This window comes from Callithrix jacchus, chromosome 8 (genome assembly GCF_049354715.1).
Source record: "Callithrix jacchus isolate 240 chromosome 8, calJac240_pri, whole genome shotgun sequence".
NCBI lineage: Eukaryota > Metazoa > Chordata > Mammalia > Primates > Cebidae > Callithrix > Callithrix jacchus.
The window spans coordinates 60,061,343-60,086,806 of NC_133509.1; the positions used below are offsets into that span (position 1 = coordinate 60,061,343).

The window sequence follows — 25,464 nt, forward strand, 5'->3', positions numbered from 1 at the left end:
TCCCATTGAAATAGCATTTGCTAGGGTCCCCAATATACCCCCCAAATGCAAAATCCAATGGATACTATTTATCCTGGTCTTATCCAGACATCTGTAGTGTTTGACAAAATTGATTAGTTTCTGATCTTCTTCTGATTTTTTCCTGACTTGTATCTCTTACTGTTTGTTCATGATGTTTCATAGTATTTTCTTTTTGTACATTTTAACTATTATGATTACAAGCTTTAGTGCTCACCTATTTTTCATTTTATAATTGCCCTTTGGGTAACTGCAACTACTTTCTTGCATTGACCTCTTACTGCATTTACAAAACCAAAGTTTTACCTGAGTTTTCTACAACAAATTTCTGTAAAATTTAAATAATCACTGTCTCCTGAAGTTATTTTTTTTTTGTCTTTTGGATTAGTCATCTCCATGTTAAAGACAGAAATTTGGAATCTGTCTTGAGGTCTACAGGAAAGTTGTTTCAGATTGTCCATTTTCCCAAATATTATCAACTGTAGGGAACAAGGCCAGATGTCCTTAGAGAAACCTTAGCTCAGTTGAAGTCTTAATTGCAGGAGCTAAGATGTATCTGAATACTGTATGCTTAGTGAGAGATAAGAATGACTTCAGTGGGATATGTCTTAATGCTTTAGGTTAACTTTGCAGGTGATTGTCAAAGTACAGTTATTTTGGAAGTTGAGGAAAAAAAAATCTTTTGGGGAAAAGGAGCTTTCTGTTAGCCTTTAACTGCATGCTATCATTTTTACTCAATAGTGATATTTTTTATTAAAACATTTTCTCATGTTCTGTTGCCACCTAAAAGCTTTGAACCATAGATATATAGAAAAAAAATCTGTTCTGACTTGCCTTAGCCTTGGGATCAATCTTAATAGAATATGCAGCAGTGTTTATTTGCAAGCTGATTATGAAACTTGTTTTCATTTAAACTCTTCTTGATTTATTAACCTCATTCAGAATTTTAGAGTTTTAGATTCTTTGCAGCTGATTAAAAGAAAGTGCTGTTGTCCTTCCAAGAATAGAAACTGTTCTTCCTTTCTCTTCTATGTGGAAGTCAGCTTTTTGAGACCACGTTTGTTTTTGTCTTGATACCTCTATGATGTGAACAGCTTTACTTTGACAAGTGCTAATCATTTGAAGGGAGGACAATAGAGACAGCCACAAAAGCTTTTTGGAATTACCAAATGCATGTCCCTCTCTTTATTGTCTTTGTCAGCCTTGTCTACTACTTAAATAGCAGAAGACAAAAGTTATGCTACCTAAGAAGAAAAACATACCTATAAACTCTCATGAGTAAAATCAGATGAACCCAGTTGTTTGGATGGCAGAATTGCCTTTCATGTGCTACAACTGATCTCTTCCTGGGGCACTTTAGACTACATGGGAACACATGGACCAATGACATGGTTCCCTAAGGTCTTCTTTATGTGACCCCAACGAAGATGTGTTTGGATGCCAATATAGATCTTGTGTTGTTCTACATGTTCTTTGTGCTATGTTAACTACAAAGGCATTACGCTTACCTGATTATTCATATTATTGGGATTAATATTTTGAAATAATAAAACAGTCTCATTCACATAATGAAATGCTAATATTTATTTTATGGGTGTGTGTACATAGAAAATGATTTTTTTAAAATTTATTTTACTTTAGGTGCATACTATATCTGGCATTTCTCCCCATGTTATCCCTCCCCACCCTCCTCTCCCTCCACATCCCCCCACCGTTGTCTCTCCCCTACCCCTCCAACTGTCCCCTGTGTGTGATGCTCCTCTCCCTGAGTCCACATGTTCTCGTTGTTCAACACCCACCTATGAGTGAGAACACACGGTGCTTGGCTTTCTGTTCTTGGGTCAGTTTGCTGAGAATGATGGTTTCCAGATTCATCCAAGTCCCCACAAAGGACACGAACTCATCGTTTTTTATGGCTTTGTAATATTCCATGGTGTATATGTACCACATTTTCTTTGTCCAGTCTATCATTGATGGGCATTTGGGTTGGTTCCAGGACTTATTGTACACAGGGCTGCAATGAACATACGTGTGCATGTGTCTTTATAGTAGAACAATTTATAGTTCTTTGGGTATATACCCAATAGTGGGATTGCTGAGTCAAATGGAATTTCTATTTCTAGATCCTTGAGAAATTGCCACACTGTTTGCCACAATGGTTGAACTAATTTACACTCCCACCAACTGTGTATGAGTGTTCATATTTCTCCACATCCTCTCCAGCATCTGTTGTCTCCAGATTTTTTAATGATTGCTATTCTAACTGGCATGAGATGATATCTCAGTGTGGTTTTGATTTGCATTTCTCTAATGACCAGTGATGATGAGCATGAGCAGTTTTTCATATGTTTGTTGGCCTCATATATGTCCTCTTTTGAAAAGTTTCTATTCACATTCTTTGCCCACTTTTGAATGGGGTTGTTTGTTTTTTTCTTGTATGTCTGTTTTAGTTCTTTGTATATTCAGGATATTAGCCCTTTGTCAGATGGGTAGATTGCAAATTTTTTTTCCCATTCTGTTGGTTGCCAATTCACTCTAATAATTCTTTTGCTGTACAGCAGCTCTGGAGTTTAATTAGATCCCATTTGTCTATCCTGGCTTTTATTGCCATTGCTTTTGTTGTTTTAGTCATGAAGTCCTTGGCTATGCCTATGTCCTGGATAGTTTTGCCTACGTTTTCTTCTAGTGTTTTTATGGTGTTAGGTTTTATGTTTAAATCTTTGATCCATCTGGAATTAATTTTAGTGTAAGGTGACAGGTAGGGATCCAGTTTCTGCTTTCTGCACATTGGTAGCCAGTTTTCTCTACACCATTTATTAAACATGGAGTCCTTTTCCCATTGCTTGTTTTTGCTGGGTTTGTCAAATATCAGATGGTTATAAATGTGTGGTGTTTCTTCTGGGGTCTCTGTTCTGTTCCATTGGTCTATGTCTCTGTTTTGGCACCAGTACCATGCTGTTTTGATTACTATAGCCTTGTACAATAGTTTAAAGTCTGGCAGTGTGATGCCTCCGGCTTTGTTCTTTTTGCTTAGGATTGTCTTGGCTATGCAGGGTCTTTTGTGATTCCATATAAAGTTTAAAGTGTTTTTTTCCAGTTCTGTGAAGAAGGTCATTGATAGCTTGATGGGGATAGCACTGAATCTATAGATTACTTTGGGCAGTATGGCCGTTTTCACAATATTGATTATTCTTAACCATGAGCATGGAATGTTTCTCCATCTGTTTGTGTCCTCTCTCATTTCATTGTGCAGTGGTTCATATTCTCCTTGAAGTGGTCCTTTACATCCTTTGTTAGTTGTATTCCTAGGTATTTATTCTCTTTGTAGCAGTTGTGAATGTCAGTTTGCTCTTGATTTGGCTCTCTGTTTGTCTGTTATCACAATGCTTGTGATTTTTGCATATTGATTTTGTATCCTGAGACTTTGGTTAAGAAGCTTATCAGTTTGAGAAGATTTTGGGCTGAGATGATGGGGTCTTGTAGATATACAATCTTGTCATCTGCAAATAGAGACAGTTTGACATCCTCCTTCCTGACTGAATATCCTTTATTTCTTTTTCTGGCCTGATTTCTCTGGCTAGAACTTCCAATACTATGTTGAATAGGAGTGGTGAGAGAGGGCATCCTTGTCTAGTGCCTGATTTCAAATGGAGTTCTTCCAGCTTTTGCCAGTTCAGTATGATATTGGCTGTAGGTTTGTCATATATAGCTTTTATCATTTTATGATATATTCCATCAATACCTAGTTTATTGAGAGTTTTTAGCCTGAAGGGCTATTGGATTTTATCAAAGGCCTTCTCTGCATCTATTGAGATAATTATGTGGTTTTTGTCTTTGGTTCTGTTTATGTGATGGATTACATTTATGGATTTGTGTTTGTTGAACTAGCCTTGCATCCCCAGGATGAAGCCTACTTGGTCATGATGGATAAACTTCTTGATGTGCTGTTGCAATCTGTTTGCCAGTATTTTATTGAAGATATTTGTGTCAATGTTCATCATGGATATTAGCCTGAAGTTTTCTTTTTTAGTTGAGTCTCTGCCTGGTTTTGGTATCAGGCTCAGGATCAAGAAACACACTCAAACCCGCACAACCACTTGGAAACTGAACAACTTGATTCTGAATGTTGACTGGATAAACAATGAAATGAAGGCAGAAATAAAGATGTTCTTCGAAATGATCCAGAAGGAAGACACAACTTACCAGAATCGTTGGGACACCTTTAAAGCAGTATTGAGAGGGAAATTTATAGCTATAAATGCCCACCAGAGAAGAGAGGAAGGATCTGAAATTGACACCCTATCATCAAAATTGAAAGAACTAGAGGAGCAAGATCAAAAACCTCAAAAACTAGCAGAAGACAAGAGATAACTAAGATCAGAGCAGAACTGAAGGAGATACAGACACAAAAAAACCTTCAAAAATCAATAAATCCAGGAGCTCTTTTTTTTTTTTGAAAAGATCAACAAAATAGACCACCAGCCAGATTGATAAAAAAGAAAAGGCAGTAGAATCAAATAGATGCAATAAAAAAACAATAAGGGTGATGTCACCACTGATCCCACAGAAATACAAACTACCATCAGAGATTACTACAAATAGCTCTGCTCACATAAACCAGTAAACCAGGTAGAAATGGATAAATTCCTAGACACTTGCACTCTACCAGAGGAAGCTGAAACCCTGAAAAGACCAATAACAAGGGCTGAAGTAGAGGCAGCAATCAATAGCTTACCAGACAAAAAAAGTCCAGGTCCAGATGGGTTCACAGGTGAATTCTACCAGACATACAAAGAGGAGCTGGTTCCATTCCTTCTGAAACTGTATCAAACAATACGAAAGGAGGAAATCCTACCTAACTCATTTTAGAAAGTGATTTTAAATGCATGTCTGTATCTGTATATTTAAAATCAGATCAGTGATTGCCCTTGAGACTTAAGCAAAGAGTATCAGAATGAGGTGATTTGAAATTATTTTCATATTTATAGTCTTCTTCTTTTACCTGCTATACCCATTCCATACTATATCACTGTTTTAAAATGTCATTCCCAAAAAATAATTGTTGACTTTTACGTCTTTTTTCTGCTCATAAGCAGAAGATACACATAACTTAGATGACCAATACTTTTTGAATGTAGACTAGAAGTATTTTTAAGCAAAGATCAGTCGAACCCCATAAGAAAAATTAAAGACTTAAATTATTAAATTTTCCTGTGACTTCTTTATCAATACTTTGTACTTTAGTTGTATAAGAAAGAACTCACTTTATCTCTGTTTGATAAATACTTTAAGATGCAATGCCCCCACACATAGAGTTTGGTTCTTCAATTACTTTTCCTCCATACTGACAAACCATTTAATGCTGCTATTTAATGGTCTCTCCTAGAGCATTTCATGATTCAGAGTCTTCCACCTGTGACAAATCAAAAGGCATCTATGTATTCTTTGGGGTTTTTATTTGCAAAAATGTCAAAAATTCAATTTCGTTTTGATTTTGAAGTGCATTAATCTTCACAACCTTTTATGCATCAATTAACTGGTAAAAGTTACCAGGACATCTCTTCACTGAATGTGTCATGGAGGCCTTTAGTGTTTTTTTTTTTTCTTGTATACTTCCTTTGCTGTTTTCACTGTGAAATACTTGTGTTTTTCATTCTGGAAACCTGATTTATATGAAAACAAGTTCAGTTGGGTTTTCTAAAAGTGTAAGTTCTCTACCCAGCATAGCTCTGGTGAGGCAGGGTCATAGTGGGAGTCCTTACAACAGAACTTAAGGAAATGGGCACACACATGCATTTATCATTTACAAATTATATAACTGGAACAACTTAGAAGGCATAAGCCCTAACCCCCTCACTTTGCAGACAAGAAAAAATGCAGCAAAATTAAGTTGGGTATTTTGTAAGATCAGCCAGTTAATCACATATTTAAGACAAAAAACTCAGCTATTTTTAGCCTTTCTAGAATATTACACTATTGTTACTTTGAGACAGGGTTTGTGTTTAGAGGTTAGAATTCACTTTTATCCACCTTCTTTACCTAGATGGAGTGCCTCTGGATCTTTCAATGAAGGTAACATCAAAACCACAATTACTTTTGCACCAACCTAATACCTTTAGTCTTCTTAGCAGGAATGAGGTGGTTCCTAATTGTAAGAAAAATTTGGAGCTGCCTCAGTCCCACTGAAAGGAATGGGCATCCTGCTAATTTTATATCACCACTTTAGCTTAAAACTTTTAGCATAGAAGAGTGGTGTGGTTGTTTGGCTTTCTTCCCTCAACCTCATCAGTAAGACATAAATCATTTCTGAATACTTCTTGCATTCTCCCCATTCTTTAACTTTTGGAGCCAACTTTCCACTTAATCTATTATTCCTGGACCCTAGACATGGTAATTAACCGCAGAGATGAAATTTAGTCAAAAATGCACTCTGCAAACAGCGTTACATTTGAAAATTTTTAATTGTGTTCAGCAACATTTCTTAATTTAATCTGAAAGGTTACGGTATCTTCCACGTGAATCAATAACCATTTAATTTCTGGGTGAAGGTTAAAATGATTTTCTCTGACTTACTAGCTTGGCATAAGTCTGTGCTTTGGGCTGTTAATTCACCTTGTAAAGTCTTCACTTGAATTCCTCTGAGCTCTAAGAGAGTGGAGCGTCTTTTAAGAAATAGGTCATTTTATTAAATAAGTTGTAAGACAGACTCAACAACAGTTTCTCTCTTTGAAGAGCACTAGCTCTAACATAATGGAGCATTTTTATTATGTGTGATACTTGGGATGAGATCTACAGCTCAGGGGCAAGACTATGGGATTAATCATTTCTCTCCCTCATTGAAGAGGCTACATTGTTAGCATTCAATGTCTAGCTGAATCCATAAGTTATTTCTTGTTAGAACATAATCTTTTCAAATGAAGTAATTTTTATATTGTATAAAGTCTCTGTTTATAGGCATTTTAATGATGACTGTTATGTTAATAAATTACAATGATGATTGGGAAAACTTTCACCTAGTCCTGATGACTTTTGTTTTATTACTAGTCTGTTGCAACATCTTTTTAGTGTATAGAATTTGTTCTCAGTTGTAGAAAGAGAAAGAAATACCTGTGACTTTGAGTTATAAAATCTTGAAAGTTCTATAGTCATAAAGTTAGAATTTTCATTAATATTTTTCTTATCACTAATACTTGTGGAGCACTTGACAGCATTGCCTATAATATAATGTAATATATACTTCACTTAAAAATCCTCTAATTTAAGAAATCAGTGAGAATCATTGCGTCTTAAAGAAAGAGAGACCTTGGAGATCTGCTAGTTCCACAGATCAGGATGCCATGTCTGAGTTAGATTAAGCGATATGTCAGAGGTCACATAATTAATTAATGCCAAATTTGGCACTAAAACCTTACTACGTCAGAACTCTTTCCACTAAAACCTTACGTTTCTTGAATATTTAGAACATTTATTTTAGGAAAGAATGGCATAAAGTCTGAGCAAAGACATGCCAAGAGTTCCATTATACTTAAGTTTTTAAATGTTGCTCTTCTGGCCTCTGCTCCTTGGTCAGCTTTTCATCTCCCTGTATGCAATTCTCCCTGTGATATCTCATGCAAATACTGATGACCACACTGCTGGTTTTGCACAGATATCCTGTATTGATAAACAATACAAGAAATTATCCCAATCCACTCTGCCTCACAAAATAATGACCTAAAGTTTCTCCAGAATGCACCACTTTGCCCTCCAAACCTACCATTAGCCTCCAAAGTCTGCTAATTCCACTTGAGGAAAGACTCTGAAATCTGTGCCTTGGTCTCTGTTGCTTCTCCTGTCTTCCTCCTGGGATCACTGCAAAGCTACCGTCCCCTAATTCCACTTCAGGAAAGACTTTAAAATCTGGGCCTTGGTCTCTCTTGCTTCTGTCTTCCTCCTGGAATCACCACAAAGCTGCCATTCCCTCCAGTCTACCCATCACACGATCACAGGCTTTGACTTCCCAAATATAACCTCTATACCTCTCTTATATTATTCTACTCAAAACTTCCTATGACTTAGTGAATAAAAGGCAGGCAGCAAAGTTGAGTGGACCTAGGTTTGATCCCTGCCAACCAATCAGCAATGATGTGACCTTGACAAAATCTTGCTAATCCTCAGTTTGTTAATTTGCTGAGGATTGATAATGAAACTTACATGTAGATCTGATGTGCAGGATGGTGATGATGTATGCAATGTGCCTCATACTGCTTTGGCACCAGTAATGAGTCAATACGTGACAGACATGCATCCCTGTATTCCCAACTCTTAAGTGCCAAGCACATTTGCTGAAATGAAAATCATTTAGTATTTATACTGTTATAAACTTAGCCATGTAAAAAATATATCTTCCTTTGTTTCTTTATACCTGCATACATTCTCAAGCTCAGATTTCTGCTGATGTGCTTGTGGATCCAAGATCACTCAGTCACTTACATTATGAGAAGAAATATTTTGTAAACTAGTGCTCAACTGATTCAGGATTCCCTCCCTGATTCTTCACCTTTCTACACCACAGGAAACAGTTAACAGGATGTGTGTGCTCCAGGCATCTGGGGAATATTGCGTTTGTACACAATTTGTGCTCCTGTCTGCCTTTAGCTGAGGTATAGCTCTTGTCACCTGGCCTTGGAAGTCAGTCTCTAGCCTCCTGTTCACCACTGATGTCCTTAGGTGACAGAGCAGTCAAAATCCTGACTAAATTTGAAAGGATCAATGGGGTCTGACTTTCCAGGCTGTATTTCCTCTGGAAGATGTAAACTTTGTAACTAAATCCCATTTTTGCATGACACCAGGAGCTAGAAGTCTGAAATCAAAGTGTCAGTAGGGTTGGTTCCTTCTGAGGGCTGTGTGGAGAGTACATGTTCAGACCTCTATTCTCACAGATGGCTATTTGCTCCTGTGTCTCTTTCTGTTGTCTCCCCTTTATGCACCTTTGTGTCTTTGTCCAGGTTTATTCTTTTTCTTTCTCCATGGGCCTCAGATGCTGGATTTCTTCAATACACATCATATCAAATTGAAGAAATGCTACTTATCATGAACTTTTTTTTTCCAAGACAGGGTCTTGCTCTGTTGCCCAGGCTGGAGTGTTGTGGTGTGCTCTCAGCTCACCACAGCTTCAACCTCCCAGGGTCAAGCAATCCTCCCACCTCAGCTTCCCAAGTAGCTGGGACTATAAGCATGCACTACTGTGCCTGGCTAATTTTTGTAAATTTTGGTAGAGATGGGGTTTCACCATGTTGCCTAGGCTGATCTTGAATTCCTGTGCTCAAGTGATTCACCCACCTTGACTTCCCAAAGTGCTGGGATTACAGGTGTGAGCAACCGCACCTGGCTATGAATTGTTGCTTTCAGCCTAGCTGGAGTTCTAGACCCTCTTTAGGGACCTACAGTTATCTTTACCTCAGTTATGTCCCTCCAGTTCTCTTTGTCTTCCTGGCTGAATGCATATCCCTCTTTGAGCAGAAAAATTACTATCTCAACATGTCTTCTCCATGTCTTCCTCCTTTATGTTTTTTTCCTCCATGATGGGGTTTAAGCACAGCTACTCAAAGTTTACAATGGATAAGGAAAATTGGGTTGTGTATAAAAATACATATTCCTGTCTTTGTCCTTGTAGACTTAGGGTATGGCTCCACAACCTAATTTATGACACATACTACATGTCTGATATAGAAGGCTTGCAGATCGTTCTTGTATAAACATTGTATAAAACAATGTTTTAGTGATAAACTGATACTTTGAACTTTCAATATTTTTAATATTTAAAATGGAATGCTTAGAACAAGAAAATTTAAAAACTTTTTTCTTAAATGCTTATTTATTGAAAATTAAATTTCTGACTCTCAAGATTGTTACCTCTGCTAGATATTTTCAAAATCTATCTAAAATTTTAAAATCCAGCAAATTGGGCCTTTATTCTTTTGTATTATCTCTTCTCGTGTTCACTGTACATAAGCTTTTCTTTCTGCCTGAATGCTGAAGGAAAAGATAGAAGCATTTTTTTAAAACCTACAGAGTTTATTATTATATATTATCATGCTACATCCTCACCTACATATGTAAGTACTGTATGTGTATGTGTGTGTGGGGTGAGGGGGAGGGAGAGAGAGGAAAAAGTGGAATTTGGGAGTCAATCTGAGGTACAGTGCATAAAGAGAACTGTATATGGAACTCTTCACAACGAATTTGGAATCTTGGCTCTACTATTTTTCATTTGGGCCAAGTAGGAACATAATTTGATTTATCTTAGTTTCAGTTTTCTTCCACTGAACTTTTAGATTCTTTTAGAATGGAACTGTGTTTTACTTTATATCTCTTTAATCTGGCACATTGTAGAGAAATTGTCATTACTGAATGAATAACTGAGTAACATCCTAGCTATCAATACAAGGCATTACAAGGGTTCATTTCACTGCCAATTAATTTCTGTTCACTCCAAAATACTGTGTTTAAGAAATGAGCCTCAATTTGGCCTTGTCTTCCTTTCAGAAGCTGTATGTGCCAGTCTTCAGGAATACGCTGATTTCCTGGCTGCTTTTGCTAATATTAGATTGCCCTCCTCTGAATTCCAGTAGAACTTATTCTTGTACTTGTGATTAATATGTGGCAATATGTTATTTTTTCAATTTAGGTCACATTTTTGCATATGTCTCTCTTTATGAAATGCTCAGCTCCTTAATGACAGAAACCGTACAGAATGCCTCTGTTTTCCACGTTACCAACAAAGGGCTCCTTTCTTAGGAGGTGCTGAGTATGTTCTTGTATTTAAGAATAATAGTAATGACAGTAAAGTTAAACTAATGTACACAATTCTTTCACAAGAAAATTATCTGGATATTATTCTGTCAGATGAAGGCATGTAGACTCACAGAAGTTCAATGACTTGAAATATGCCCACAACCAGAAAGAGGCAATCACTCAGTTGTTCAGATTTGGATTGCAGGGCTGTTTCCACTACACCATGATAAATAAGGTCTCTGTTTTGTTTTCAACATTAGGACACTTGGTATGAAGCTGTTAGATCTGACATGAATTTGTTTGAATAGGGTTGAGATACCCTGAACAGGTCACCAGGGTATTTTGTATAATTTTTCTTTGCTTGATGGCTTTAAAAGGAGGATCGACACCTGCCTTTTAGGGTAGGTTTAGGCATTATCTTGCCAAAAGGAAAGACATTAACTACATGTTTTTAAAGATTCCCTTTGGTTCTATAACCAAAGGAATCTTGGTTCTTGTAACTTAGTTATATTTACTTTTTTAACTCTGAATTCTTCCTGTTCCTGAGCATTTTGTAAATATTATGCAAGTCTAAGGTTAAATCAGCAGTGATGAGTCGAATTTGGGACGTCAGGGAAGGAAGAAATCAAGTTACCATAGAGAAGACCTCAATATACATGTCACCGCTAAGGCAATGAAGGAATAAGAACACACAATATTAATCTTTAGGTCATGCTTCAACACAGGATTTTTCATTCACTCTGACAAATTCTAGATTTTAAACAAATCAGTAGAAGTTTGTGGAGAACCCTGAGAACTTGGAAGTGTCTTTGTTGTTTGCCTCCGTCCACCTCCATTCCGAGTTTTTCTTTACCTTGAACATTACTTCATTTAAATTCTTAACCCCCTTTCCAGCCATTTTTACTCACTTGTTGTTAATATGCAGATTACAATGGCTGGTGTTCAGCAGAACATTTATCATTCAATGCAGCAACTTGAGGAGTTTTGAAAAGCAAAGCATGTGGAACCCCATTAACAGATAAAGAACACAGGATTGAAAGAACCGAAGGACAAATTGTTTATTTCAGTACATCTCATACAGCAACGCATTACCAGAGGCAATAGGTACTAAAGATCAGATCAGCATCAGAGGGGCTAAATGATATTCATTTGCCATCTTCACCAAAATAATAAGATTGCATGGAAAAATTTTTTATTTTAAATGTTGAAGATAATTTTAATAATGTGATTTCTTTGACCCACAGTCTAAGGCAAAACCTTATCCCAGAAGATAATAGAGATGATATGAATTAGAGGTCTGTAGCCAGATACAAAAAAAAATAGCAGAACCTTTTAAATACTAACAGATAAAACAGGCAGTTCAATGCCGATAAATGCAGAATAATGATGCTTTTGATGGGACTTTATCACAGAAGGCCATGTTCTTCATAAATTATGAGCTATAAAAAAGAATTTCAGTCAAAAGACAAGTCTGTTTGTGTCATCAATGAATGATGAGAAATAGAAAGACAAAAACTAAACAGGAATGCATAAAATGAAAACTGCTTGATGACTTTATCAGCCACGTTTCTACACTGAAAAATATAGAAAAACAAAAGACTACCCAGAAAAAAACATTCAAAGACAACCCAAAAAGACACAGATACTTTTACTTTGAAAACATGAAACTGTCTTTGTGTGTTTGTGTGAAAAATTGTGGTTGAACAATTTCAAATGTAGATACTTTTAGTATTTTCTTATCTCAAAGAGCATCTAAAATGTATTTGAAGTGATATTTAATATAGATTGACATTCATTCTTTATGCAAAGGATGTATCTCAATATATATACATATGTGCTCCTGAATATTTTGTCACAATTATCTTTAAAAATTTCGCTAGTGATTTTTTTGGGGGTGGGGTAAAAATTGTAAATTGAATTTGAGCTTCTGATTGATGTATTTTATAAAATTTAACTTTTAGCTTTCTGGTGACATTTTTGTAAAGAGAAAACAGAATGTGTTTGAGCTTCCATTATATATATATTTTTTCTAAAATATTTATTGCCATTACTAGTTCAGATTTGTAATATTTACCATCAATAAATATGGATTAAATTTGCCGATTATGTTTCTGGACACTGGTTCTAATATTTCAGGTACTATATCTGTAAGTATCAACCTGCACGTGGTATCACTTACAGATCCTTATTTGGTACTGAAAGTGGTAACAATTCATCAAGTAATGCTTTTCCTATAACATGCAACTTTATTAATATATCATGATTGATCTTTGATCTTTATTAACACATCATGATGGATCAAGGTAACCACTCTTATACACTAACACTGAGAATCAATATTATTTGGAGGAAGATATTTAAAAAATAAGAAAGCAACGTGTCTTAATGACATGGGCCACGATTCAAGAACCAAGAGCCCTAAGACCTGCCTTAACAAACAAGCTGTATAACCCTGAGAATGTGCTATTTTTGCCTCAGCATCTTCAAACTTAAAATATGAACGCTGGGTAACTAAATTGTATTTGAATTTTATAACCTTATGTTTTCTGCTGGTATATTTTTTGTGACTCTTTTGCTTTGTCAGTACTTTTAAAATTTATTTTAACTTGTCTACTAACATCAAAAGCAGTTGTTGTTTGAAACTGACAGGTGTTCAGGAGGAAAGTGTTCAAATCACCGAAAGCCTTTTCCAGCCCCCTCGCACTGTTCTGATCTACATCCAGAACTCAGAGTCACTACTTCCAGGGGTCATAATGTTGATGAGCTTTCTTCTCTCTCCAGCCTGCAGGAGTGGAAAAAGACTGAAGACCATTGGCCTTCACAGAGAACTTTCTCTGAGGACACAAGTGCTTGTCAAGCATGTGTTCAGGAAAACATCTCTTTGGGACAGACACTGTGTTCTTCTTAGCATTACTTCTACCTCTTAAGACTCCCACAGTAAGTCAGGGACAGCAACCAACAACTTTATTTTTTAACGACATTATTTAAAATTCTGTGTTGCTGACATTGATCCTCTCTCTTTCTTACTACATTTCACATCCTCTCAGTTTCTAAGCTGCCTTAGAAAGATTCCATATTTCATGATTATTTTGTTGAAAGCAAGAGAAATGGGCTTTGTCTAACAAAAACAAATTTATTGGAAGAATATAGTGAGCTCAAAGAATGTATAGGAGCCTGGAGACCTGGTCTTGAATGCATGGGAATCAAGGCAGTGCTGGATACAAGAGAGCAAAAGCCACAATAGTGGTCTGTTAGCAATGAGGGCTGACTCTAAGAAAGAGAAAACAAAACATTTCTCTCTTTTTATTATGTTACTTTACATTCAGTTTCCTGGCAGTGGACATCCAGTGAAGGATCCTGGATTTCTGTTAGAAAGGCATGGAGGCATTGGGTAGACATTAAAAAGACACATATTCCTGTATGTTCATATGAGCATCTTTGAAGCTCCTGCAAAGCAGTGTCTGAGAATAGCTACATATTTAATATCTTCTTTCAATCAATTGAGTTGATCTCTCTTCCTACTACCTTTTTTTTTTAAGTATGAGTTACCATCATTTATGATCCCAATTTCATTCTGATCATTGTTTCTCTTAGAAAAGTACAGGTATCCCTCTGAAAAAACAAACTCTGTAATTGTGTTAAAAGTCAGTTCTCCATTTGGTGAAAGGGGAATTTAAATATTCAAACATTAAACTAGGCAAACTTATATTAAAGGAATTATTTGATAAATTAACACTTATAATCCCTAAGAGTATTGCTATATAAACTAATGCATAAGGTAGTTTCAAGTTAAAAATATGATAAAGGAATAAAATGTGGGGGTATCATCAAGTGAGATTGCTGTTTGATGTTTCAGATGAGCTCATATATTACTTTGCATCTAATGCTTTCACAAAATGATGGTATTTTTCACCTGCTTTCTGATCTCTTTTTGATAGAAATAGCCTTGCATCTTTTTCCTACATCAGCTCCGTTCATGTATTGAACTTTAATGATATGTTTTTCTCCCAATCCTCTAACAATTTCCACTAGATTTAGCTACTTTTTAAGGAGCTTCTATGTTTCGTATGTCACTCTATTATTTTCTTTGATCATCTAGTCCTTTTTTCTTACCTTAGGGACATTTTCATTTGCAAAGATCCACCCAAATTGTACTCAGTACAAATTCAGTCATATAGAAAACTCCTACATGTGAAATCTGATGGCTAAATAATTTGTTAGCCTTAAAATTGAAATTTGCTAACTTTTGACATGATTCTGATAAAAATTAGAAATTAGGTGAGTTCCCCCCTTCCAATACTGGACTTTTCAAGGGTTTGCTATACAGCTGGTGGACTTTCCAGCTCTTGCTCCCTTCCTTTCCTCCTACTGCCTCTTAAGACCATTTCCATCCATCAGACATGCCTTTAGGGATAACAAGAGAAGGTGAGAAGAAACATAAGCCTGTCCATTTTGTTGTTTGGTTGCAGTTGTGGTTAGCAAGAAAGTAGAGGCTTTGTTGAAGAGAAAAGATGAAACGTGGAAATTATTGGATAAATTGAAACCAGGGAATTAGCTTGGGAAGTTGTTGATTTATGCAACCCATGCTCCCATTTGCATAGATAATTGAGTTAGCTTTACAAGAGTTTAGAGTTCCCTCACTCATTGATATTTTATTCATGAGTTATTGCCCTTAAAAATACCATAAAAGAAGTAGTCCTCAAAGGAAACCCAGTCTCTGAAATGAGACTCACGACCATTACACTGATGATCTAAAAGACACACTTGCCTCCTTCAGTTTATGATGATATCATTGCGTTGGCCACGATATGTTTTTTGTTCATTTAAATGGCATAGGAATAAACACTACTTGAGTCATAGTTTGTACATTAATAGGCACAACATAAAACCAAATTACAAGGCTGTACTCTTCCTCAAGCTGTCAGCTACCTCTAATGTTTTTCTGTGGCAGTGACAGATGCTCTGATACCTATGTAACCTCCAGAACAGGAGTTTAATGAATGTCGTATTTATACAACTTTGGAAACCTTGAAATTAGTGAGATTTATTTTTGTGATGTTTTAGAGTAAGAAGTTATCATTTCTCTAAAGACAATAGTTTCTTCACATTTTAAGTCATGTCTTATGGAAAATCTCAGGAGTACTTAAAACCCTGCTGAAGAAAGAAAAACCAAGGGCAGTTCAAACAGAAATGTAAAGAGGTAAAAAAGAAACATTTATGCGGCCAAAAACATAGAAAAAAAGCTCATCATCACTAATCATTAGAGAAATGCAAATTAAAACCACAATGAGAGATCATCTCACACCAGTTAGAATGGTGATTATTAGAAAGTCAGGAAACAACAGATGCTGGCAAGGCTATAGAGAAAGAGAAATGCTTTTACACTGTTGGTGGGAGTGTAAATTAGTTCAAGCATTGTGGAAACAGTGTGGGAATTCCTCAAGGATCTAGAACCAGAAATACCATTTGACCTAGAAATCTCACTACTGGGTATACATCTAAAGGATTATAAATTATTCTACTATAAAGATACATACACACATATGTTTATTGCAGCACTATTTACAATAGCAAAGATTTGGAACCAACCCAAATATCCATCAATGATGGACCGGTTAAAGAAAATGTACCATATATATACGATGGAATACTATGCAGCCATGAAAAAAGAATGAGATAATGTCCTTTGAAAGGACATGAATGAAGCTGGAAGCCATCGTTCTCAGCAAACTAACGCAGGAACAGAAAACCAAACACCACGTTCTCACTCCTAAGTGGGAGATGAACAATGAGAACACACGGACACAGGGACGGGAACAATATACACTGTGGCCTTTTGGAGGCTGGAGGACAAGGGGAGGGAGAGCATTAGGACAAATAGCTAATGCATGTGGGGCTTAAAGCCTAGATGATAGGTTGATAGGTGTAGCAAACCACCATGGCATATGTATATATATATATATATATATATATATGTAACCTGCACATTCTGCACATGTATCCCAGAACTTAAAATCTACCAGCTTTTCCCATATTGCCATGTTCAGTGATCCACACTACTGTACCATCTGATAAATGTGAAAAAAATACAAAACAAAAAACACTTGGCAATCTAAGTGCTTTCTATCTCCACACCCTGTCACTGCCCTGTTTGTCAAACAAAGAAAGCACCTGTTGAGGCAGAAGCCTTGCTGGGAGTTCCCACAAAGTTTGATGATCCAAAAGATGTGCTATCATGAGCAGCGACTGCACTGGCAGAGCATTATCATAATAGCCCGACCTCCTGAGCTTTTCCTGATTACCTGGATCTTGCCTCCTAAAGAGAAAATGACTTCAAAGACTGAAACTCTTGCCTGCATTTTTCAAAGATTCAGCAACTTGAAGCTACAGACTCTCCCAGCTTGTTTTCAGCATGCACAATAATGCCAGAAAATGACACCGGGTTCTCCTAAGAGCCTAAGAGGACACAGGGCAGCACTCTCACGGCTGTTTTTTTCAGACAGATCTGCACAGTTCTCTGTTTTCTCTTAGATACCAGAAAGAGGAAGGCTCCGGGTCTCACCATTTTGTTTATTTTTTTGCCTGTGTATTTTTAATCCAATAGTTTAAAAACAGAGCCTTAGTTTCCTAAGTCCATTTTGAAAGTCAAATGGATTAAAAATAGTTTCAAAACAGTGCTAGCCCAAACCCGGTTGAAACTTTTAATTAGTCTGATGTTATTTTTAGACTCTCTCAAAGCTCCATAATTGAGCCCTTTGCAGTTGTACAAACAAATAGAAACCTTGTAAGATCTTGAAATTCATGATAGTTTACTAATGAAGTCAGCTTGGAAAACTCTTCATTGAATATTGTAATTTGATTGCTATCTTATTCTGATTGGACCGTGGTTTTGCATTTAAATGAGTATATATTATTTGAAATGCAAAACAGCATGTTATCTGGGGTATTTTGCAAGAACAGTCAAGATTAAAAACATCTAATGTTCCATTTTATAAAAACATTACAAAATGGAAGTGCAGAGCTGACTTTTAAAATTTATTAGTAACAGCTTACAATAATTGGACATTAATTAATCCTAAATTACAAGACATTTCTGTGGAAAATCGTATTACATCCTTTCCATCAGTACTCAGTAGATTCATTAGTATTATTTTTTGTTTGGAATATTGAAGGCACTTAAAACAATTTCTTACTAAAGCAGTCATTGTTACAGAATTCACTGTTACGCATGTGAGTTTAACACAATACATTATCAATTACTGATTCTACAACAACTGACCTTGAGTATCCAATTAAAAAAAAGCGGCAGCAGTAGCCAAAGCAAGCTGAGTTTGTGAATTGGGGTCTGTATTGATTTGTTCCAAGCTTTGACTTTTATCAGCCTTTGTGCTAGATGGATTGGAAAGAATTTTCTGATTCTATAAACTTTTATTATTTCTCAATGGTGGTTTGTGTGTCTTACATAGAAAATGGTTTTCAGTTGCATTACACCCCCCCAAAAAAGATTTCTGTTTGAGAGAAGTGTGGGGGCTGCTACCTCTCTATTTGATAGTTTGGCTTTCTGAAATGTCCATTACATGCATTTTCAGATACATATTGTAACCCACAATCTATTATGCTGGACTTTTCTCTCCCTGTAGTATTTTGCTGACAAAAGATTGTCAGAACGAGGCCTTAGATTTCTAAGTGTGCTATCCAGGTCTTTGGAATAATTTTTAATCATTTAGGTATCATATCAAGTGAGTTATAATCTGGGAATTAATACTTCATGTGGAATTTGAACTGTAAGAAAAAAGAGATTTCTTCACCGATTTCATATATCTGACCTCAAATAAAGGGAAAGTCTTAGTGTGATGGAGGAATTTGGCTCCCTGGGGGTCTCTAGTGTTGGAAGAAGGTAGCAATGACAGTGCTACAACAGTGGAGAGAGGGAGCGGAGAAACAGCGTGGCTCTGCACTGGTCTGCATTGCGGGCCTGTGCCATTCCAACCACCACATAAATTCAACCCAAGCCCAACCCTGATGGACAGTTTTAAGAGTTTTATAGAACTGTCACCTATATCACCTGTAAATGCATGCAAGTACCATTGCCATGTCATCCATTTGGTGAATTCCATCAAAATAAGTTTGATTTCTGATATTCTAAGACTAGCAAGGGCTGCACTTAATCCTTCTCTCTCAACCCAGTGTCATAGATACATAAAGTCCTGATTTTTAACCTAGGAAGAGTTAAATTTTCAGGACTAAAAACTTAAAAGACACTTTTCTGGATGAAAAAAGGATGATTAAAATTTGAGAGCAGATCTTTATAAAGATTTGTCGTTCTACTAAAATAAGGATCAAGTACTGGGTTGGGACTGGCTTTGGCTTGAGGTTGGTGCTATATATGTCTTCATTTTATGAATCTTGTTTCATGCAAATGAGAACTACCAGCTTTATGCATGACCATAGATGCACAAGCAATCGGATGGATTGGGGTACTGAGGGAACAATTAGTATTAGTTGGATATTCTTCATCTGAAATTCTTGAGACCAGCAGTGTTTTGAATTTCATATATATATATACTGTTGGTTTTGGAATGTTTGCACATACATAATGACATATCTTGGGAACAGAACCCATGCCTAAACAAGGATTTTACTCATGTTTCATATACATCTATACACATAGCCTTAGGAAACAATGTTTTGTCTGCTCTTTGACTGCAACCTCTTATAGGATGTCAGGTGTGTAATTTTCCTCTTCTGGCGTCATGTTGGTGCTTGAAAACTTTTTGGTTTTGGAGCATTTCAAGTTTCACATTTTCTGATTACGGATGTCCACCTTGTGTATCACCTGAACTCGTCCTACAAAGTCTTTTCTACTTTCTTTTCATCAAATTGAAGCTAAAGGAAACAGATTTTTTTTTTCTGTGTTGAGGAAAATGAAATTATATGAACCCAGATTTCAGGTTGCCATGATTCAAATATCGTCAAAAAACTTAACTAAAGAGAACATAGTTGAAGTGAAAGAAAAATATGGGCAGGGGATAAGAAATAATCCGTTGTTCCAGTTTTCCCAGAGCTACTGCTTTCCTTTCCCATGTCTAATCATGCTTGAGAATACATCCCCCACTTTAGCCTAAGCTTGTTTGGGCTGGATTTCTCTCACTTGTGACAAAAATGATACCCAGTTACACAAAATTAATTTCTCCTTTTTTGCCTCATAATAGGAAGAGAGTGAATTGGAACTTGGGCATGAGAAATGTATTTCCTCTGAACTAAATCCTTATCTAGAAGCAGAAGCAGAAGATAAATATGCCCAAGCATCATCTCACCTGTTATATGTCAACTGGTGAACTAATTTTCTGATTTTTATAGATTTAGCCTCATTCCTGATTTTAATACCTGACTTGAAGTTTTCCAGAGTATACTTCTGGAACATCTTAGGCACCTCAAAAGAGACTGAGATGTTCAAATTGAATACTAGATGACAACATGGCAAGTTAAATGTGTCTCTTGTCCCCTGAAGTATACTTCAGGACTTGGAGACTGATTGCACAAGGGGTACAAAGGAGAAGGAAGAATCAAAATTGATTAGAAATCTGTGCGATTGAGAGTGGGGGATAAGGAGGAGCCAAAACTGGGAAGTAGGTAAGAAGTATTTCAAAAGGTAAGAGAACCAAAATGTGGCAGTGTCAAAAAAGTTACTGTTACAAAGAATGTAAAGAGAGTGATAAACATAGTGCTGAAAAATGCAAGTGTTTAGCAGGAACAGGATTTAGAAACAGCTTGAACTTGCCAATAGTGAGCTCACAGCTAACCTTTGAAAGAGCTGCTGTAGATAAAAGAAGTGAATGAAATTAAGGCAATAACAAACAGAAAATAGAAATGGAGGGGAAGAGAGAGAGAGAGAGAGAGAGAGAGAGAGAGAGAGAGAGAGAGAGGATGAATGCAAGAGAAAGGAAGAGGGATTCAGAAAAAATCCCACGTATTATGGGGTGGGAAAGAACAAATAAACAAATGGATCAATTAGATAACAAAGATGGGCAAATAAAAATAGAGAAATAACAATGCAATAATATTTTGAAAAGGGACATAGGGAATTAAGGGGCTAAATTGAGGTTATTTAAATTTCATAGGGGGATTAGGTCATCTAATAAGACTGAAGACTGTGGGATGTTGGGAAACTGAAGATTCGAGAGAATTTTGGGAATATGTGCTATGATAGAATTGACTGATTAGAAGTATTGTATGTCTGTGAAGTATCAGTTACTATTTTGCAGAGTGTGTTTGCTTTAGAACACATAAACACATCTTCAAAACTTTTAGTTACAGAACTACTTCTAGTCACCCTTGACAGTCTGGCAACTTGGCAAAGAGAGATGAAAGAAAGTGAAATGTAAGAATTCACTAAGATGGCTGATGATGGGGTTCAAGTTTGGTAGTGAAGAAATAAACTAATGTCCTGGAATGAGAGGAACGACTTGATGTACTGGAGGCCATCAATCATTTAGGTAACTATAAATAGCTTCTATAGTGCAGGGTAGCATGCTTAGGAATTGGAGGAACAATAATGCATGAGATGTGCTCTTTGCATGCAGTCACAATTTGGTAAAAGGCACAGCCACACACAAAAGCAGAGAGATTGGGTAGCAATGAGGTACTGGGAGGACAAAAAAGAAGACAGGACATGGTGGTAAATAGGGAAGAAGCCTACAGTCAGACGTCTGGAAAAGAACAGCAGAAATGGTAAGCAGATTTTTAGGTTTTTGTTGTAATTGTATACTTAGAATTTTGTAACCAGTATATGTACTAAAACAAGAGTTGGGGCAGGGGTGGAAAGAGGAGTGGCTTTGGTTGACAAATCAATGCTCTCATATATAGTGTTGTTGTGACCACAAAGAAATTGTCTCTAAGTCATTTTGGGTATCTTGTTCCTTCTACTCTAAATTGAATTATGATCCAATGTCAATTCCTGAATCCATAAATCTGGCCTGACATTTCAAGTGCTTCTAATAGATGGTGCTGGAAAAGCAGTTTCTGACCTAAGCTCTATAAAGGAAATGAGGAAAATGCAGAGAAGGCTTCAGGCAAATCTATTTGAGGCCTATTCCAAAACTCTTCTTCAATTCATCTCAGTAGGTGATCTAAAGAACTGTCACTTTTTTGTGAAACACAAAGGTCTGAGTCCACATTAGAAGTTCCTAATACATGCAGTTACATTACTGCACCTAGAGAATGTCATCTGGAATTATTGGAAAGTGACAGTTCAACTGGTTATATGCCATCATAGAGCCACTGCTCTTCCCCACTGTTGGCAGTACCATTTGAAGCATTCCACTTGATTTTCAAAAAGTTAAATTAGGCCCTTCAGCTTGGATATAGACAAAGTTTAAAGGCAAGCTAGAGTTACAAACTCAAATATCTATGAATATATAAAAACCAATAGAAATGAGTGAGTCAGGTCAAATGTGAGCAGACCAGAGCAGAAGCTGAATATTGAATACTGCCTGCCTCTGAGTTCTGCTGATGTCAGGGAGGTTAGGGACTGCAGCAAACTGGGCACAGTCTTGAGACAGCTGCCACTCAGTATTAGCCTATTGTTGTGATGGGAAATGCCAATCTGGTGTTGCCAGATCTTCCAATTTTTGTTCTAGAGAGTCCATAAAACTGGATTTGTATATGAAAAGTACTGACTTTAAACATGAAGCTTTTACGTGGTCAGTCTATGTTCTCTGTTTAAGAATTCACTTCTCAAATAGGTGTTTGGATACTGTATGGCCATAGCCTAAAACACTGATGTGCACAGTCAGGTTACCTTAAACCAGTCTTGGCCAAGCAGCATGGAAGAACAATCAGACACAAGGGATGGTTGCTTTTTTTAATGTTGTTTTTTTAGTCTCTTCTATTAAAGAAAATGTCTCAGTGTTTTGTATAAAGCCTCTTGAGATGCAAAGATAAATTATAGGAAGGCTCAGCTCCAAACATGTAACAAAGACAGGTAATTTCTGTATTCATAAGCCGTCTAGAATCAGCACCTCTCTGGTATTGTTTTCTTCTGTTGCCGTGGTTTCCATTCTGAGAATTAGCAGCATTCAACACCTCCCTCCTATTCATCTTCAAAGAGGGGGGAAATCAAACTCCTTTGCAAGAGAAGAGTTTGTGCAATGCACTACAAAATTCAGTCTGCACCTTGGCCTCCAGGAGAAGATTAAAAATGTTGATTCATTAGGCTTGACCATCCTTAGGCTTTTTCAGTTCAGTCTCCTTATTTATTAGATAAACAGAATTGAGGGGTGAGGCATTTTAGTATGTTGATTATTGGATGTCAATGCCCAGACTCATATATATAATCAAGTTAACACTGCCACGTCTTCTGAAATCATATGCTCCCAGATAGAGTAGCATTTGGACTAGGACTTAAATCTTCTGACTGGTGCTCTTTCTATTGTATTGGCAGAACGCCCAGATAAGGCTTCTCAGCCTACCCTGAGCATTGGATGTATGTAAGCTGAAAATAACAGAACAACCACCAAGCTCAAAAAGAGTTAAAAAATAAAAGGGGCTTGCTGACTTCCCAATCTAAAGGTGGGTTTTAGGAAGAATTTAGTCAAGTTCTAGCTCCATTTCCTCTACCACCATCATAACCAATACTTAAATTGTGTTTATGTGGGACAGGTGCTATTCTAAGCACACCCTCATGAGGTAGATATAATTAACTGCATTTTCATACATAAGAAAACTAAGGCACTGGGTTTAAATACCTGTCCCAGGTTTGCATTTTAGAGTCAGGATACAAACTCAGACTGCTGACTCCAGAGCTCTTGCTCTTAACCTCTGTACAGATTCTGATTAAATGGACTAGGAAATGGCTTAGGGATCTGTGATTTTAAAAATTACTTCCCAAGTAGATTGCAATGCATATCCAGACTTAAAAAACAGAGCTGCTACATACACAGTTGGCTAAGGGTACCATCCATGTTAACAAAAGCAATTCTGAGGTTCACTGCAAAGAACACTACAGTGGAATTTAGTCCCAAATTCTGCTCTGTAATACTTACATCCCAATGAAGAGGAGGAGTAAACACTATCTACTGATGAAAGAAACTTCTGGATAGAACTGCTGAGCACTGCTGAACACAAAAGCTTTCCACTGCAGGGCCCCTTAGCCTGAAGAACCCAAATATTACAGGAACAGTATGTCTGCAGGGTGTTTATTACCTAGGTATTATAATTCTTGTGTGATGGCAGTCAGAGTCTGATTATAATCAGGGGAGAGAGAAGAACATCCTGGGGACACAGTGCTTCACTATAGATTCCCTGCCTCTAATTTTCAGTACAGAAATCTTTGCAAGAGTACTTTCATGGATGTCAGTGACGACAATTAAGCTTGAAGAGCATGAGAAGACATTTTAATCAGAAGCTAATTAAGAACAATGGGGGCATATGTATCATTGATTGTGTCTCAAGTACTCTGACTGATCTGGAAGATTATTCCATTAATATATGGATGTAAACAGACACCAACATTTTCTCAGGATGAGGCAACTTCACTTTGAAGGTTCCACCTCCAAATCTGGTATTTATTTATTAGATGACAAATAAAAATGAACAACATTTACCTACCTAGGGAAGACATTTGGTGCTGGTTTCTTGTCTTTGGGTAGGACAAGCATCAAGTGTAAGAATAAGGTGATGAGAGTCAATAATTCAGAATGTTTTTAATATTTGACTATTAATTGTTGCTCCATTATAAAATGAGACTAAAAATATCTCTTCCCCTAACCAAAAGGGCATAGATGTTATGAATAACAGTAATATCTAAGAGACGATCTTGAGTTCTTCATAAAAGAAAAAAACTGCAAACAAAAAAGCCCACAAAGTATCAAAACATTATGTGTAGTTTTCACTTCCAGATAGTGCGTGGCACATTACAAATACTATGTGGTGTTTTTAGGCTCAAGGAAATTCTCCTAGCTTCCTTATCTAATCTTCACTTAAATCAAGCTATCAGCCCATTGCTCTCCCACTTACCAATACCGTTGGGTACTGCTTTTTTTGTATAAATAAGCTTGTAATGTTTTTAGTTTATATTCCTTCTTGATTTTTGCTGGCTGATTAATAGTGCTTACTTTGTGGCCTCACTCTCTGCGTCCATGACCCACAAAGGAGCCCTCCAGGGAGTTTCCTTCTACCTTATCCTGTTGGTAACAGAGCAGAGAGATCATTACTTAAGAAGTGAAATTTCCATATGGAGAACTCTATCATATGATTTTAGACCAGCTTTCCAGCATTTTCTTCCAGTTTCTTCCCAAGTGAGCACTGAAGTATGTGTCAGGCAATCTGGGTTGTAATCTTAGCTATGCCAGTATCTCCCACTATAAGCTATTTAAACTCCTCTGAGCTTCAGTTGTCTTTCTTCACAAAAAGAAACATAAATGAGATGATCTCTTAGTGTTTTCCAAAGTTGAAGTTGTTTGGATACTATTTATCTTTCCTTCTGGCTTGTCTGTCTCTTCTTCAGTCCATGACTGTCATAAGCATTTGGTTTCCATGTCTTGCCAACTGGTTTTTGCCCAAATAGTAACTTCTTCTCTCATGCTCCTTGACTTATTAATATTCTAACCATCTTTTATAGTTATTCTCCAATCCCAATTATTTTAAATACCCTTCCTGTTGTATATGTGT

General features: G+C 36.7%; 1 non-coding gene across 1 annotated transcript; it reads right to left on the reverse strand.

The window, feature by feature from the left end:
• Positions 1-9,031: 9,031 nt before the first annotated feature.
• LOC118145389 (small nucleolar RNA SNORD37) lies at positions 9,032-9,096 on the reverse strand. The gene has a single exon (XR_004730504.1). It is a non-coding gene; the product is annotated as a small nucleolar RNA SNORD37 (small nucleolar RNA).
• Positions 9,097-25,464: the final 16,368 nt, after the last annotated feature.